Consider the following 14253-nt stretch of genomic DNA (forward strand, 5'->3'; position numbering starts at 1 on the left):
TCACGGGTCCTTCTTTTTTCCATTCCCAGCCTCAGGATCGGAGGATAAACAGAGGAAAATACAGGTAGTCCTCGACGTACGGCCACAATTGAACGCCAAATTTCTGTTGACAAGCGAGACGTTTGTTAAGGGAGTTTTGCCCCATTTTACGACTTTTCTTGCCACGGCTGTTAAGTGAATCGTCGCACGTTAAGTTAGTAGAACGGTTGTTAAGTGGATTCCCCCCTTGACTTTGCTTGTCGGAAGGTCGCAAAAGGGGATGACATGACTCCGGGACACTGCAACCGTCATAAATATGAGTCAGTTGCCAAGTGGCTGAATTTTGATCATGTGATGCTGTAAGGGTCATCAGTCACCTTTTTCAGTGCTGTTGTAACTCCGGACAGTCACTAAACGAACTGTTGTAAGTCTAGGACTACCTGTATTGGCCAGGGTGGAGTGGATGGAGTCAGAAAGGTGTAGTGTTAAGAATCCACATTTGGACCTCACTATTTGGAGAACGTAGCAGGAGTCTGGGTAAGATCTGAACTCTGATCTGATGGACCCAGACCTCCATCATTCACGGGCCACAACAGCCACACTTCACACACTAGCTCAAGGACCGTCATTCTGCATTAATAGAAAACCCTCCAGCGAGTAAACAAAAATGAAGAAAAAAAACAGAAAGGTATTATGGTGTGCTATTAAACACAACTTCACTGAATGTGAAAAGAGCTGCAAAGCAACGCTTTGCTTTGGCCCTTTGGCTGGCATGGTTTGTCATTAACCAGAGTATCAACACTGGGTTTGATTATTATCTAACCAGATCTAAATTGCTGCCTAAAAATAGCTAATACATTTGCAAGATTTGTGTCTACAAAAATGAGCTTCAAAACGTGCCAAGGACAGCGAATATACAGTATGCCAGGAGTCTCCAACCGTTGCAACTTTACGACTTGTGGACTCCAACTCCCAGAGTGGACTCCAACTCCCAGAGTGGACTCCAACTCCCATGCTGGCTAAGGAATTCTGGGAGTTGAAGTCCACAAGTCGTAAAGTTGCTAAGGTTGGAGACCCCTGCAGTAAGTCATCTGCTTTATGAAATGCCCGTTCTGGATGCCTTCAGTAGCCCACTTACTGTTTCGTCTTTGCATTAAGGATTCACATGAAGTATATTAGTACCGCTTTATAAATCCTTAGTAAGGCCACACCTGGAATATCGTATCCAGTTTTGGTCACATTACAAAAAAGATGTTGAGACTTTGGAAAAAGTGCAAGGAAGAGCAACTAAGATGATTAAAGGCCTGGGGACTAAAACATATGAAGAACGGTTGCAGGATTTGAGTTTGGCCAGTCTAGAGAAAAGAAGGACTAGGGGGGACATCATAACAGTATTCCAGTATTTGAGGGGCTGCCACAAAGAAGAGGGGGTCAACTTATTCTCCAAAAAGCCTGAAGGCAGGACAAGAGATAACGGATGGAAACTAACCAAGGAGAAAAGCAACCTGGAATTAAGGAGAAACTTCCTAACAGTGAGGACCATTAACCAGTAGAACTTGCCTTCAGAAGTTGTGGGTGCTTCATCACTGGAGGTTTTTCAGAAGAGACCGAACAGCCACTTATCTCAAATTGTATAAGGTCTCCTACTCATCCAGGGGGTTGGACTAGATGACCTCCGAGATCCTTTCCAACTCTATTCTGATCGATCTATTTTCCCAAACAACTGATTACATCACCTTCGCTTTGTCCCACTCAATGAGTATGTCACGTGACATGACTGATTTTCCTGCCTCTTTCAACAGTTTGGGAGACCAGGCTATAATTTTTAATCATTTCACCTTCGCCGTTTTTCGCAATGTGATTAGCAGCATGGAATCGCAATTTCCCATGGTTTTTTTTTGCACTCCAAAGAGGATGACTGAGAAGCCATTATTAGTTTTCCTCTGCCTACAGAAACGGAGCAAATGCCGAATTCCTGGCTTACTCACAAAAAATGCCAGATATCTTTCTACTTAGAGTGTCCCACAGGTGCTTCCCACCCCCACCCCCCAAAAGGCAACTGGGACTTTCTTTTCCCTTGAAGATTTTTCCCTTCTCATCCAAGAAGCTTCTTCATTTCTGACTGAATGGTGAAGGATGACGGAGTTCAATCAGAACTGAAGAGGCTTCTTGGATGAGAAGCGAAAGTCTTCAAGGGAAAACAAAGTCCAGTTGCCTTTAGGGGAAAAAACCAAAACTATGGGACAAACATGTCCTGAATGACTGAGAATCTCCAGAGACATTTCTACTCAAGACTGCAAAACACAACTGTTATGTCTAATCACAACATTTCCTTCCACAGCCATGGTTGCAATGACCCATATTTCCTTATCTCATCCGGGCTTCTGCACCTGATAATTCCAAAATGTGCTAACCCAAATTAAAAGTGGTTTTTTTTTTACTGTTGGCTTCCAAGTTTCTCAACTTGAGTTAAGAAAGTTGGTTAGATGCAGGAAAAGCAAATCTACTGTTCTAATGATAACAGGATATTATCGGCAATTAAAATTACTTTTGCCTTGGGGCAAGACATCTAGAGCCACAATATTCAATATAAGGTCCTCGAAAGGTCTCTGTTAATGGCACGAACACAAGAGATATCACCTAGCAAGACTTTTTTTTTAAAAAGTTATGTTAAAAAGAAGAGGTTTTATATCCTGATTGTAATTGCGTGAAGTTATCCCTGCTAATGTTTTGCAATTTTACTTGTTTAAAAGATCAGTGACAGAGAATCACAGCAGATGAGAATGTCTATTTCAGGGGTCTTCAAACTTGGCCCTTTTATGACTTGTGAACTTCAACTCCCAGAATTCCTCTGCCAGGCATGCTGGCTGAGGAATTCTGGGAGTTGAAGTCCACAAGTCATAAAAGGGCCAGGTTTGAAGACCCCTGGTCTTTTTCAAATGCTAAACTGAGCTAGATCTGGTTAGTACTTGGAGGAGAGACCAAGAGAAAATGTCAGAATTGTAGCTGCAAAAACAATAAAAAAAAATCCATTCCTTCAGAAAGTAATGACATCACTTCCATACCTCTGCTAAGAAACTCCACAGATATTTCTTTACGGGAATGTAGTTTGATTCAAGAGACATTTAATTGTAGTCATATCCACATCCTGGTTTTCTTTTAAAGTACCAAAAAAAAAGCATACACAGGTGTCTCCTCCCCCCTCCCCCACTCACAATAACAATCACAATGAAACTTTGGGAAATTGGCCCAAGGTCGTTGTAAAGCAGGAGTCTTCAAACTTGGCCATTTTATGACTTGTGGACTTCAACTCCCAGAATTCCTTAGCCAGGCATGCTGGCTGAGGAATTCTGGGAGTTGAAGTCCACAAGTCATAAAAGGGCCAACTTTGAAGACCCCTGATCTATGCCATATCAGACAGGTGGTTATCCAGTCTCTTCTTAAAAACTTCCAGGGATGGAGTGCCCACGATTTCCGGAGGCCAGCTGTTCCACTGGTTAATTGTCCTCACTGTCAGGAAGTTTCTCCTTAATTCCAGGTTGCTTCTCTCTTTGGTCAGTTTCCAACCATTGTTTCTTGTCCTGCCCTAGCTGAATCATGGTTGTTAATCTATCATGGAGAAAATCAATTCTTGAGCCTAGTGCACAGGTCTGCAACCCGCGGCTCCGGAGCCGCATGCGGCTCTTTCAGCCGTCTCCTGCGGCTCCCAGTCCTCTGCCATGTGCAGTCCAAAAAAAAAAGTGGGACTAAAAAAGTTCAACCAATCAATTCAAATATGCAGGGTAGGTGCATATCTCGCCTTGGCTCCACTCTTCAGTCAAACCCTGTCCCGCACATGTGTGCGCATGCGCACACATTTTTTGCGGCTCCCAGTTTTTCCTTTTGTGAGGGAACCGGTTCCGAGTGGCTCTTTCACTGTTTCAGGTTGCTGACCCCTGGCCTAGTGTGTTGATGTCTATAGCTGAGTCCATATGAAGCCTGACATCATCCAGTAAAGACTCACATTTGGGTTGGGACTTAAACTTGCATATCCCTGCCCCAGCCCCATGCCTTAACTACAATACAACAACCATCTTCCTGATGTGTGAAGGCACACGTTAGAAGCTACTTCATATATCAAGCCAGATATTTGTCTGTCCAGGCCAATCATGGGGTCCTCGGTGGTCTCTGAATTGGGTTGTTTTCTTCCAGACATTTCATTACCCAGCACTTTCCCACCGTCTAAGCTTAATACAAGGTATTTCCTTGGTATACAGCAGGGGTCTTCAAACTTGGCTGAGGAATTCTGGGAGTTGAAGTCCACAAGTCATAAAATGGCCATGTTGGAAGACCCCTGGTATACAAGTTCTAATACAGTCCAGATCTAGGTTATTTTAAGACCTGCCTGTCCTAAAACCTTCAAGGAGGCATATCTTGCAGGTCTCAACAAAATGAACACCCTGCAACTCACAGATCTTTTGTCTATTGGCACAAAGAAGCTATTTTTTCTTTTTTTTAGCTACCTGCAACCTCAACATAAAGCTCTAAAATCCCATTTACAAATTGCTGGCCTGTGTATTTATCAAGTGTAAGTTTTAACTAAGGGTCGTACCCACAAGGTGGCAATTGTTTGTTATCCCTTGCTCCACAATATATTTAGCCAACTTAGTGCCTGACCCCCAGATCTTGTCTACAGTGCCAAATATTTGTTAGAAATGCCCCAAACTGTAACCTAGAAAAGATGGGAAAAAATATACACTTAGAAAAGAGGGGGCCAAACTATTCTCCAAAGCACCAGAGGGCAGGACAAGAAACAGTGGTTGGAAACTGATCAAAGAGAGAAGCAACCTGGAATTAAGGAGAAAGTACCTAGCAGTGCGGACAATTAAGCAGTGGAACAGTTTGCCCCCCAGAAATCGTGGGCGCTCCATCACTGGAGGTTTTTAAGAAGAGACTGGACAGTCACTTGTCTGAGATGGCATAGCTTCTCCTGCTTGAGCGGGGGCAGGGGGGGGAGCTGGACTAGAAGACCTCCAAGGTCCCTTCCAGCTCTAGTAAAGGTAAAGTTTCCCCCACACATGCGTGCTAGTCGTTTCCGACTCTAGGGGCCGGTGCTCATCTCCGTTTCAAAGCCGAAGAGCCAAGCGTTTGTCCGAGGACGTCTCCGTGGTCATGTGGCCGGCATGACTAGACGCCAAAGGCGCACGGAAGGCTGTTACCTTCCCACCGGAGTGGTCCCTATTTTTCTACTTGCATTTTTACGTGCTTTCGAACTGCTAGGTTGGCAGAAGCTGGGACGAGTAACAGGCGCTCACTCTGTTACGCGGCACTCGGGATTCGACCCGCCAAACTGCCGACCTTCTGAACGACAAGCTCAGCGTCCTAACTCACTGAGCCACCACGTCCCTGCTTGCTATTAGATTAATTAAATCAGTGGAACAACTTGCCCCCAGAAGTTCTGAATGCACCAACACTGGAGGTTTTTAAGAGATCGGACAACCAATTTCTCCTGCTTGGGCAGGAGGTTGGACTAGACAACCTCAAAGGTCCCTTCCAATTCTGTTATTCTCTCTCTCTCTCTCTCTCTGTGTGTGTGTGTGTGTGTCTGTCTGTTTGTCTGTCTGTCTGTGTGTGTGTCTCTCTCTCTCTCTCTGTCATTATTTCTTCATATTCTTCAGATCGACAAGCTCAGTGTCCTAACCCACTATCATCCCTCTATTAAAGTATCTGTGGAAATATCTAAATTTGTCTAGCAAGAAGGCAGTTCTGTGCTCTCTCTCTCTCTCTCTCTCTCTCTCTCTCTCTCTCTCTCTCTCTCTGTGTGTGTATACTGTACACACTTAATTAAAGCAGCATTGGCAACTCCTTGTAGATCAGCTCACAGTCTGACAGCTAAGAGAGTTCCTTCAGGCTTCTTTGCTCGAACAATATCTTTACCTTGGTTAAATGAAGTGTAAATGTTGTTTATCATGATGGCTTCTCATAAGACATTCTGTGTGTGGGGGGGCAAAGCATTTGAATGATGGGGCGCTTTTCACGCTTCATCTATTTTTATTTAACAAAGGGCAGCAGGAAACTGTGTGCTTCTCAGAGGCCTTTCAGAAGAGAGCAAATTCTTTGTTTCCCCCTGTGCAGGTAGTCCTCGAGTTACGGCCACAGTTGAGCGCAAAATTTTACGTTGCTAAGCGAAACATTTGTTCAGTGAGTTTCGCCTCATTGGATGACTTTTCTCGCCACAGTTGTTAAGTGAATCACTGCACTTGTTAAATTAGTAACACGGTTGTTACGTGAATCTGGCCTCCCCCCCCCGCTGACTTTGCTTGTCAGAAGGTCGCCCAAGTGGGTGGGGGGGTGGGAATCGCGTGATCCCGGGACACACCGCAACCGTCGTAAATACGAGTCGGTTGCAACTGTGCATTTGTGCAGTTGCAAAAGTGCAATTGCTATTGTTAATATTCTGCTGCTCAGAGAAACGCAGCTTAGCGTTGTAGAAAAAAAACCCCACTTTACATTCAAATATTTAAATGTAAAACTAGAAAATCAATACAATTTTCAAAAAAGAAAAAAGAAAAAAAAAGAAAAAACCACTTGCTGCAGGAAGCTTGGTTCAAACGGTCTCTCTTACTTTTGCAATGCTGACAAATCTGAATCTTGGAGATTTCAGACTGCAAACCGTGTGGTTTTTTTTTTTGCAAGGAAATAAAAAGGCCTTTAATAAAGACATTGCTTTGTTTTAATTAAAGCAGTGTGCTGCTTTTCTCAATCCTGCAGTGAATTTAGTTGAGCTAGGGGCTTAGCTTTGAAAGACATGAAAAATTTCTCTTTCTTTAAAGGCATCAGACTCAGCTTTCAACAGCTGGAGGCTTTTCCCTGCTCAGCCCAAATATTGTAGATTATTTTTTTTAAAGACAGTGCAGGACCTGCCCTTCTTCCTTTTCTCCCTCCCTCAAGAAAAGTTTGCGGGATCAAAGGCTACAAAATCTTCTCTGAATCGGGTACGTTGGTAGAAACAGTCTGCTTTGGTCAGGAAGGAGGAACGCCACAATATTTACTTAAGGCGACCGTTTGAGCGTCTTTCAAAAAAAAACACGACTGAAATTTTACAGAACGGCTCTTCAAAAAGAAATAGAGGATCAAACGGCAGGAGAACAGTTTCCACGCCTGGCACCTTCCCGATGTGCAAGCCAACCAACGTGGATGCAGTCAACCCATAATAAATCAATCCACCACACTCTTCTTCAAAGGCTCCAAATTCATGTCGGTTTTATCCAGCTTCCCTTTCAATTGGCCACTGGGGATGATGGCCAGTGTAGTCTCACAGCTGTAGAAGACCAACTTGAGAAAGCCTCGTTTAGAAGGGAGTATTAGTAGATGAGAGTTCAATTGTGGGCTCCTGGGTGCTGTCTGAGCTTGGTGGTTTACTTGGAGAGTTTTCATGACCCAACTAGGTAACATCATCAGTGCTAGAAGGGAATGGGGGGAGGAGGAGGAGGAGGATTGTGGGGTCCTTGGTGCTGTCTGAGCTTGGTGGTTTATTTATTTATTTATTTATTTATTATTTATTAATGGGATTTATATCCCGCCCTATCTCCCGAAGGACTCAGGGCGGCTAACAACAAAACATATAATAAGTACAGAAATTAAGATAAGAATAAAATTGAAATCATCTGTGCAATAAATTAAAATTAAAAATTAAAAATAAATTAAAAATTGTAAATATAATTAAAATGCCTGTCAGTCCAGGTCAGCCTGGTGGAATAGGAGTGTTTTGAGGCCGCGGCGAAAGGACTGGAGGTTTTGGGCCATCCGAAGCTCAGGGGGGAGCTGATTCCATAGGACTGGCGCTCCCACAGAGAAGGCCCTCCCCCTGGGGGTCGCCAGCCGACATTGCCTAGCTGATGGTACCCTGAGGAGGCCTTCTCTGTGTGAGCGTATTGGGCGATGGGAATTCGTTCCTGGCAGCAGATGGTCCTGCAAGTATCCCGGGCCTAAGCCATGTAGGGCTTTAAAGGTAAGTACCAGCACCTTAAATCTCACCCGGAGGGCAACCGGTAGCCAATGCAGCTCACGTAGGAGGGGTGTAATATGGGAGTATCGGGGTGCTCCCATCACTACCCGTGCAGCTGCACTCTGCACCAGCTGAAGCCTCCGGGTGGTCTTCAAGGGTAGCCCCATGTAGAGAGCATTACAGTAGTCTATACGGGAGGTAATGAGTGCGTGGGTGACTGTACGTAGGGCATCTCGGTCCAGAAAAGGGCGCAATTGGTATATTAGGCGAATCTGGGCAAATGCCCCCCTAGCCACGACTCCAATATGATCTTCAAAACTGAGTCGTGAATCTAGGAGGACGCCCAGATTGCGTGCTCTATCAATGGGAGGTAACATCTCTCCTCCTATAGTCAAAGATGGAACCTCTTGGACTAAACGAGATGACGGTATGTAGAGCCACTCAGTCTTGGCCGGCTTGAGTCGAAGCCTGTTCTTTCCCATCCAAATCTGTACCGCTTCCAGGCAACGGGACATCACATCGAGGGCATCACTGGGTTGGTTCGGGGCGGAGATGAATAGCTGGGTATCATCAGCATATTGGTGATATTTCACCCCGAAGCCACGGATGATCTCTCCCAGCGGCTTCATATAGATGTTGAACAGGAGGGGCGAGAGCACCGATCCCTGAGGCACTCCACAACTAAGGGGCCTAGGGCTTGACCTCTGCCCCCCTGCTAACACCGTCTGCGAACGGTCCGAGAGGTAGGAGGAGAACCACCGCAGAACGGTGCCTCCCACTCCCAACCCCTCAAGACGACGCAGTAAGATACCGTGGTCGATGGTATCAAAAGCCGCTGAGAGATCTAATAGGACCAGGACAGAGGAATAACCTCTATCTCGGGCCCGCCAGAGATCATTCACCAGTGCGACCAATGCCGTCTCCGTGCTATACCCGGGTCTGAAACCCGATTGGTACGGATCCAGATACTTGGAGAGTTTTCATGACCCAACTAGGTAACATCATCAGTGCTAGAAGGGAATGGGAGGAGGAGGAGGACGACGATGACAACGACTAGGACTGTGGGCTCCTTGATGCTCTCTGAGCTTGGGGGTTCACTTGCATATTCAACTAAGTATCATCATTCTTAATGCAAGGGTCCCCAACCTGTGGGCTTCGGCCCACTAGTTTGCAACCAAGCCACAGAAATGTTTGATGAGCACATGTGAGCGTGCATGCATGCACATCATTTGCACGAGCAGCAGGCGAGCACATATGCTCCATTTAAGTGGGTGGCAGGCATGCATGCACGGCGTTTGTGCAAATGCAGCTAAGGCGCGCTTGCCAGCCCCTCACGCGGAACCAGCCTCTCTTCCCCCCCCCCTGCAAAGCCAGAAACGCTGGGGAACAGTCTTCTTAATACGCAACTAGCATCATCTTATGTAGTGATCCGTGTTCTCTAGTGATCCTAGTGATGTTAACCTAGTTTGATATTGAAACCTCTGCAAGAAAACCACCAAGCTCAGAGATGATCAAGGATCCCACAGAGGTGCGTGGGTTTGGTTTACAGCTTGAGCTGTTGCGGCTAAAGTTGTTGTCTTTGGGTTAGTCTGGGGTGTTAATTAAGTAGGTTGAGCAGTTTGTCTACAGAGGGTTAATTACAGTAACTTACAGAGACAACTCATTTTTCAAAGGTTTACCTGATAGATCAAAAACAAAAGCAAAGGCTAGATTTAAATATTCAACTAGTCCTTGAGTTATGTTTGAGACCACTGCTAAGCAAGTGAGTTGTTAAGCGGGGCACGGACTATTTTATGAACTCCCCCCCCCCCCCGTTGTTAAAGGAATCACTACAATTGTGAAGTGAATCACACAATCCTTAAGCCAGGGCTCTTTAAACTTGGCCCTTTTATGACTGGTGGACTTCAACTCTCAGAATTCCTCAGCCAGTGTGCACGGTTGAGGAACTCTGGGAGTTGAAGTCCACAAGTCATAAAAGGGCCACGTTTGAAGACCGCTGCCTTAAGCAGTCTTTCCCCCATTGACAAGCCATCTGGAAAGGTGACCGATGGGATAACACTGGGATGCTGCAACTAAATTGATAGTGGTTGCCAAGCCCCTCACTTTCAATCACAGGATACTACAATCATTGTACTATGAAGTGTGAAAAATGGCCATAAGTCACTTTTTTTAAGTGCTGCTGCAACTCTGAATGGTCACTAAATGAATGATTGTTAGTCAAGCAGTACTTGCATTCAGAAAGTAGGTTATCTCTTCAAACCTATGTGCTACTCCTAGCTCTCAGCTGCTTAAAATGACACCCATGTTTGATGTGTGTTCTTATTTTCACTGGCCACGATCACAGGACACAGTTTCCTGAAGTTAAAGCAATCATAGTTTACTTAGCAAACTTAATTTTCTGACTTACAAAACCGTAAACTGACCACATCATCTAGATCAGGGGTCTTCAAACTCAGCCCTTTTATGACTTTTTTGACTTGCGTGCCTGGCTGAGGAATTCTGGGAGTTGAAGTCCACAAATCATATGATTTGAAGACCCCTGAACTAGATGATGTGGTTAGTTTACGGTTTTGTAAGTCAGAAAATTAAGTTTGCTAAGTAAACTATGATTGCTTTAACTTCAGGAAACTGTGTCCTTTTATGACTTTTTTGACTTGCGTGCCTGGCTGAGGAATTCTGGGAGTTGAAGTCCACAAATCATATGATTTGAAGACCCCTGAACTAGATGATGTGGTTAGTTTACGGTTTTGTAAATCAGAAAATTAAGTTTGCTAAGTAAACTATGATTGCTTTAACTTCAGGAAACTGTGTCCTTTTATGACTTTTTTGACTTGCATGCCTGGCTGAGGAATTCTGGGAGTTGAAGTCCACAAATCATAAGACCCCCTGACTAGATGCACAGAACATATTATTTTGTGGGTCCACTGTGGTGTTTGGTAGAGCCTGCAGGTAATAAAGGATGCACATCAAACTATCACTCAATTCCACTTGAATTTTAGCCACAAATTGCTAGCCTGCATTTGATTCTCCATCTAGCCATCAAGTGTGTAAGACACGTGGTGTTTCCCAAATATCCTTTTCAGCTTCTCTGATACACTGTGTTAAGGAACTAACAGGGTATTAATTAACTGGTTATTAATATCAGAGAACCTAAAACGGATACAGGCCGTCCTTGTCTTACGACCACAATTGAGCCCAAAATTTATGTTGCTAACCAAGACATTTGTTAAGCGAATATTACCCCTACTTTATGACCATTAAGTGAATTACTGCCATTCTTAGATTAGTCACACGGTTGTTAAGCTAATCTGTCTTCCCCATTGACTTTGCTTGTCAGAAGGTCACAAAAGGGGATCATGTAATCCTGGGACACGCAACTCTCATAAATATGAGTCAGTTGCCAAGTGTGTGAGTTTCAATCACGTGACCATAGGGATGCTGCAACGGTCGTTAAGTGTGAAAAACGGTCACAAGTCCCTTTTTCCGGTGTCGTTGTAACTTTGAACGGTCACGAAATGAACTGTTATAAATTGAGGATTATCTGTGCACCACATACCTCTCTTCTTCAAACCCACCAACACACTGGGACACCCTAAAGAACGGACATCAACACGTAAAAAGAGCAATGTTGTGTATGCGGTCCAGTGCAGTGAAGTGTGTTCAGAGTTCTGCGCTGGAGAAACCAAGCAGCCTTGACACAACAGGAAGGGCCAGCACAGGAGAAGCAACACCACAGGGCCAGAATCAGCTGTATAATTTCACTTAAAAGAAAGAGGACGCTCCTTTGCGCACCATAAAGTTCACATTTTGGACAGGGAAGATAAAATGGTTTGAGAGAGGAGTGAAGGAATCCATTTATGCCAAAATGGGAAATAATAATAACAAATAACAATAATAGAGTTGGAAGGGGCCTTGGAGGTCATCTAGTCCAACCCCCTGCTCAGGCAGGAAACCCTATACCACTTCAGACAAATGGCTGTCCAGTCTCTTCTTAAAAACTTCCAGTGTTGGAGCATTCACCGCTTCTGGAGGCAGGTTGTTCCACTGGTTAATTGTTCTGTCAGGAAATTTCTCCTTAGTTCTAGGTTGCTTCTCTCCTTGATTAGTTTCCATCCGTTGCTTCTTGTCCTGCCTTCAGGTGCTTTGGAGAATAGCTTGATTCCCTCTTATTTGTGGCAGCCCCTGAGATATTGGAAGGCTGCTATCATGTCCCCCCTGGTCCTTCTCTTCATTAAGCTAAAGGTAAAGGTAAAGGTTCCCCCGCACATGCGTGCTAGTCGTTTCCGACTCTAGGGGCCGCTGCTCATCTCCGTTTCAAAGCCGAAGAGCCAGCGCTTGTCCGAGGACGTCTCCGTGGTCATGTGGCCGGCATGACTAGACGCCAGAGGCACACGGAACACTGTTACCTTCCCACCGTAGTGGTCCCTCATTAAGCTAGACATACCCAATTCCAGCAACCATTCCTTATATGTTTTAGCCTCCAGTCCCCTGATCTTCTTCTCTGTACTCTTTCCAGAGTCTCAACATCTTTTTTACATCATGGCAACCAAAACTGGATGCAGTATTCCAAGTGTGGCCTTACCAAGGCGTTGTAAAGTGGTATTAACACTTCAGTTGATCTGGATTCTATCCCTCTGTCAATGCAGCCTAGCTTTCCTCAGTAAAAGTGGAGGCCTCAGACACAACCTCTCCCCCATTTTTTATGCTGCTCTTGCATCCGTCCCCAAGAAGATTAAGACCAATTCACACGATCAATAGGGAGGCCACACTTGATGATCCACCAAGGGGAAAGGATTTAAGAGTTGGAACATTTACATCTCAGTGGAAAGCACCTTGGAAGACATATATGGAGTCTCCTCAATCTGCTTGCCCAGATGGGAGAAGCTATGTGATCCCTTTTCGGCGATCTTTTGACCCTTTTGCGATCTTTTCTCCTCGACTTATAACCAGTGGTGGGATTCAGCTGGTTTGCACTAGTTCGGCAGACCGGTAGCTAATTTTTTGTTGCCCAGGCCCAGAATGGACTTCCGGAAGCGGCACCCACCCAGATGTTTACTTATTTGAATCCCACCACTGCTTTTAACAGTTTATTTAGCTGACCATTCAAAGTTACAACTGCGCGGAAAGAAAGTGACTTATGACCGTTTTTCACGTTTATGCCTGTCTCAGCATCTCCATGATAATGTGATCAAAATCAGGCTCTTGGTAACTGACTCACAGTTATGACAGTTGTGGTGTCCCAAAGAGTCACGTGATCCCCTTTTGCGACCTCCTGACAAGCAAAGTCAATGGGGAAGCCAGATTCGCTTAACAACCGTGTTGCTAACTTAACATCTGTAGCGATTCACTTAACGACTGAGGCAAGAAATGCCATAAAACGGGGCAAAACTCACTTTAAAAAAATGTCTCGCTTAGCCGACAGAAATTTTGGGACCCAACTGTGTTCGTACGTGGGGAATATCTACACCGTATACCTTCTTCTGTATGTCCTCTAATCTTTTACCTAACCCAAATGGAGAAGAGTAAAATTTGATTACGAACAATTACGGAAGACTATTCAATAATGAACAGTTCAATTCTTATTCCTGCAGCTTGCCAGATGATATAACGTGAAACAGTTTCAGGGTAAATAAACATAGGCTACAGGAAGTTTACAAAAGCCACAGGTGAAAGTGTAAAAAGTGACGCTGAATGGTGACAAAACAGCAGCTTTTAAAGAAACAGTCCTAACATGCCATCATCCCAAAACAATATTTCTCCAGAAACTTCTAGTTTTGTTTATAATGGTTAAAATCCAAAACAGAGTCTAAAAGTTATTCTTCTTTGTTGCCAGTCTAACCCCATCGTTTATTCACTGTCCTCAACGAACAATATTCATTGCTCAGCAACACTTTCCACTATGTCCGTGGTGGCGAACTTATAGCACGCATGCCACAGATGGCACGCAGAGCCCTCTCTGTGGGCACATACGCCATCGCCCCAGTCGTAGGCCTTCAGCTGGGTTTTAAAAAAGGTTCAATCAATCAATCAATCAATTTCAACTTCTCGCGGGGGAAAAAAAAGATCTCGCAAAGTTGGAATTGATTGATTGAACCTTTTAATCCCACCCAGTCTGCCGTTACCACCACAGCCACGCCCACCCAATGGGCCACGCCCACCCAGCACCCAAGGATACATAAGTGGGTTTTGGGTTGCAGTTTGGGTACTCAGTCTCTAAAAGGATTGCCATCACTGCACTATGTATTCAAAATGGACAGTGTGTGTGTGTGTGTGTGTGTGTACAGTAT

General features: G+C 44.7%; 1 protein-coding gene across 1 annotated transcript in view; it reads right to left on the reverse strand.

Moving 5' to 3' along the window:
- FRMD4A (FERM domain containing 4A) overlaps positions 1 to 14253 on the reverse strand; it is a gene marked incomplete at its 5' end in the record, with an annotated part of 236139 nt that overhangs the window by 163623 nt on the left and 58263 nt on the right. The gene's annotated exons all lie outside the window — the stretch shown is intronic.

The sequence above is a fragment of the Vipera berus genome, assembly GCF_964194415.1.
Source record: "Vipera berus genome assembly, chromosome: 6".
Taxonomy (NCBI): Eukaryota; Metazoa; Chordata; class Lepidosauria; order Squamata; family Viperidae; genus Vipera; species Vipera berus.